This window comes from Carcharhinus amblyrhynchos, chromosome 3 (genome assembly GCF_965287045.1).
Source record: "Carcharhinus amblyrhynchos chromosome 3, sCarAmb.v2.hapA, whole genome shotgun sequence".
Lineage (NCBI taxonomy): Eukaryota > Metazoa > Chordata > Chondrichthyes > Carcharhiniformes > Carcharhinidae > Carcharhinus > Carcharhinus amblyrhynchos.
Genome location: NC_137326.1, coordinates 80321575 through 80326128, shown reverse-complemented (window position 1 = coordinate 80326128; position 4554 = coordinate 80321575). Strand labels below are relative to the sequence as shown.

Genomic DNA, 4554 nt, shown 5'->3' with positions numbered 1-4554 from the left:
TCAGCTGAGGCTTCCCCTGCACTGTCATTGACATGGCACTCAACTATGTCTGACCCATCACCTCTGCCCTCACCCCTTCTCCCTTTCAAAACTAGGACAGAGTTCATTTTGGCCTCACTTTTTACCCCACCAACCTTCACATTCATCCTCTGCCATTTCTGCCAACTCCAGCACGATGCCGCCATGAAACACATCTTCCCTTCATCCCACCATGTCATAATTTCTTCCGTTACTCCCTGGTCCTCTCCTCCAGCACTTCCATCCTCTTCCAATTATATCTTCCCATGCAATCGCAGAAGATACAGCACCTGCCCTTATACCTCCTGCCTCCTCAAACTTCAAAGGTCCAAACACTCCTTTCAGGTAAAGCAGCATTTCATTTGCACCTCCTTCAATTTGGTCCACTGTATTCACTGTTCCCAATGCAGGCTCCACTATACTGGGCAGGCTAAATACAGACTAGGTAACCGCTTTGTGGAACACTTTTGCTCTGTCCTCAAGTTTGTGTTTGCTATTTCAATTCACCATCTTGCTCTCATGCCCACAGGTCCATCCTTGGCCTGATGCAACGTTCAGGGAAGCCCAATGCAAATTGAAGGAACATATTTGGATTAGACATGCTCCAGCCTTCTGGACTTTACATTGAGTTCAGCACCTTCAGACTGTGAACTTTCTCCTCCATGCTGACCACTATATTTTAATCAATTTTTGTCCCAGTACAACTCCCTCTCCCCCATCTCTCAATGGAGGAGCATTGACCTTTGTTCCCTTATTCTCTTTGTTCTCTTTTTGCCACTATCAGCACCTTCTATAATCCTTAACACTGCCATTAATCCTTTTGTCTTATGTCCGAAACATCTTTGTGAAATCTCTTCCAGCCCACGCCTATCACTGAACTTCTAATTTGTGCAACCAGCTCCATTCCTCATAAACAATACATAATTCACTATATTTCTCCTTCTCATTAGCCTTGAAGAGTCATACAGACTTGAAATGTTAGTTGTGTTTTTCTCTCTCCACAGATGCTGCCAAAAGTGAATTGTAGAAATCCTAGAGGGCAGAAAGAGGGCATTTGGCCCATTGAGTCTGCACCAACAACACTCCCACCCAGGTCCTATCCTTGTAACCCCACATATTTACCCTGTTAATCCCCTGACACTATCATGACCAATCAATTGTGGGAAGAAATCAGAGCATATAGAGGAAACTCATGCAGACACAGGGAGAACGTGCAAACTCCACACAGACAGTAGACAAGGCTGGAATTGAACCCAGGTCCCTGGCACTGTGAGGCAGCAGTGCCAGCCACTGCACCACCGTGCCACCCACACTGAAGCTTTGTAAACTTTGCCCACCTCCAATTTAGAGCTTTTACTCCTGTTCTTTGTCCTATTCCATAATGCTGCTAAATGGTGACTATCTCCAAAATGGTCCTCCATTGCTACTTCATCCACTTGCCTAGCTTCTTTTCCTAATACTAAATCGAGAATTGTGCCCCCTCTCTTTGAGCTTCTTACATGCTGGTTAAAAATATTCCCTTGAATGCAGCATAATAATTTTGTGCCCCCTGTGCCTTTCGCACTGTTGAGTAGGAAAGGAAGCTAGGCAAGTGGATGAAGTAGCAATGGAGGACCATTTTGGAGATAGTCACCATTATACTGTTAGATTTAGCATCATTATGGAATAGGACAAAGAACAGGAGTAAAAGTTCTAAATTGGAGGTGGGCAAAGTTTACAAAGCTTCAGAGGGGGTGGCACAGTGGTGCAGTGGATAGCACTGCTGTCTCACAGCATCAGGGACCTGGCTTCAATCCCAGCCATGTTCACTGTCTGTGTGGAGTTTGCACGTTCTCCCTGTGAGTGCATGAGTTTCCTCTGTATGCTCGGATTTCTTCCCACAATTGATTGGCCCCAACAATTATGCCCTATTGTTTTTGCAGTCAGAAATTTGCCTATATATTTGCTCTTCTCTTTTCCTCTTGCGATTTGGGGTAGTAGAATACAGTCCTTGCAGTGTGACTGCACCTTTTTAATTGCTGAGCTCAACCCATATGGCCTCATTTGATGATTCATTCAGTGTATCATCCCTCCTCACAATTGTAGTTGATTCTTTAATTAATGAAGCTACAGCCCCGCCATTTTTATCTCGCTCTCTGTCCTACCTGAAAACTCTACATCCAGGGATGTTGAGCTGCTATTTTTTGCCACCTTTTAAGCCGAGTTCCATTATAGTGAGTATATTGTTTTGCCATATGTCTATCTGTGCTCTCACTTATTGCCTTTATTTCCTCTACTCCTTGGTCAGTAGGTTTGTTTCTTGTAGTGGAGGTGGCTCGCCACTGGCTGATAGCAACAGCAACTTTCACAAAGTCTATTGTGTTAGACATGGCTCACCCCCACCACAGGGAAACCCACCGCGGGCGGAGGGAGGGAGGTGAGGGGGTGTGGTCACATTCGCTGGAACTGGAAGATCCCATCTGTGGGAAAGTTTGGAAAATCCCACCACTTGCATTTTCATATATATCTATTAATACTGTTAAATTGCTGAGCTGTATACTTTTTAACCTTTGCTCCTTCTTCTTTCAGAGTATCTCACAAATGTTCGATCTCTTGTTCTTTGCTCAAAATCTCCCTCAGGTTCACATCCCCCTCCAATCTAGTTTAAACCCAACCAAGAGCATCAGCAAACTTTCCTGTCAGGATATTCATCCAATTCCTGTTTAGGTGTAGACTGTCTGGTTTGTATAGGTCCCACCTTCTCTAGAACCAGTCCCAGTGCCTTAGGAACCTGATGCCCTCCCTTCTACACTAGCTTTCCAGCTATGTGATAAATTTCTCAGTTCGCCTATTTGTAGACGAATAGCATGTAGGACTGGGAATAATCCAAAGTTTACTGCTTTAGAGGTCCTGCTTTTCAGTCTCAGTCCTAGCTCCTTCAAATCTGCTTTCAGGACCCTATCCCTTTTCCTACTTACGTTATTGTACCAACGTGGACCTCAACATCTGGCTGTTTACCCTCCCACAGAAGACTGTCCTGTAGCTCCTCTGTGACATCCTTGACCATGATATGGAGATGCCAACATTGGACTGGGGTAGGCACAGTAAGAAGTCTCACAACATCACATTAAAGTCCAACAGGTTCATTAGGTATCATGAGCTTTCGGAGCACTGCTCTTTCCTCAGGTGAGTGGGAAGATAGTTTCACATACATGGCATATATAGAAAAGGACACAATTGCAAGGAATGCAAGTTTTTACAGTAATTATGGCTTTACAGCTACAGGCAGTGTGAGTGGAAAGAGGCGTAATCACCGGTTAAAGAGATGTGAATTGTCTCAAACCAGGACAGTTAGTAAGATTTTGCAAGGCAAAGTCAAATGGTGGGGGTTACACATAATATGACCCAAGATCCCGGTTGAGGTCATCCTCACATGCACGTGATAGCCAAGTCCCTGTTGAACTTTAACCTGATGTTGTGAGACTTTTTCCTCTATCCTTGACCCTGGCATCAGGGGAGGCAACATACCATCCTGGCGTCACATCTATGGTCACAGAAATATCTATCTGTTCACTTAACAAACGACTCCCCTATCACTGTCTGTGGTGATTTGTCATGACTGTCCCTTTAAGGGCAACAGAGCAGAAAAGGGTCACCTGGATTGGGGCCAACTGGGACATAGAGTTAGGAAACCCCCAAGGAGAGGGTGGAGCCTCTCTTTTTCTTTTTGTTTTTTTGTAGAATTTATTTGAGGGCGCAGAGAAATAATTACAAGTGGTGATCCATTGATAACTTAGTATTTCAAGGAACATTCAATGCCTTTCCCATGTTACTTCTTGCCGGCACCAACATTTGCTTTAGCTGTGTTCCGAACTTGTGTTCAGTCTTGCATTCCTTTCACTGTTTCCTGGAAACCTTCTTTCTCTCCAACAGACCATGCCATGCCAGTCTGTGCTTGGGTTCATTCCTCTTCATGTAATCCAAGGAATCGTAGACCATGGCAATCCCTTTGTTTTGCCACCACCAAATTGTGCCCTGAAGCCAAAAACAAACATGACATCTGGTGTTGTTTTGTACGTTTTTTCCAGCTTTTCCCTAATTTCTGTCTTGGGAACAGTGGCTTTGCCAGAATGGAGGACATCGACAACCATTTGCTCGCGTTGGAGTAAATGATTTGTCATGAACTTTCTTGTTCTGTCATTCATCACAGCAACCGTTTCGATGCAGGGCTCGGAAAAGGTCTCTCTTAGGTAGGAGGCATGTAGGGAATGAGGTGCAGTCATGTGGCTGCTGTATGATTCATCTTCTTAATAAATACTTTTGCATTTCTAATGAAGTCTATGAAAGTGCACCATTACATTTGGTAATGAGGATTAAATTATCTTGACACTGCCTCTGGTCCAACACACGTGAGTATCTTATTTTAACCAAAATCTGAAAAAAGCTTACTAAACGGAGTGCCTCATTTTGTGTGAATAGACCCATTTGAGATATCAAGATATTGCCAAACCCAGAGTAATGTAAAATCAGAGAAGATGGACAGTTACGAGATGCTCA

At 44.0% G+C, this 4554-nt stretch overlaps 1 pseudogene; it reads right to left on the bottom strand.

Moving 5' to 3' along the window:
* Positions 1-3826: 3826 nt before the first annotated feature.
* Positions 3827-4163, bottom strand: LOC145341416 (small ribosomal subunit protein eS24 pseudogene; annotated as a pseudogene).
* Between the last annotated feature and the right edge of the window lie 391 nt (positions 4164-4554).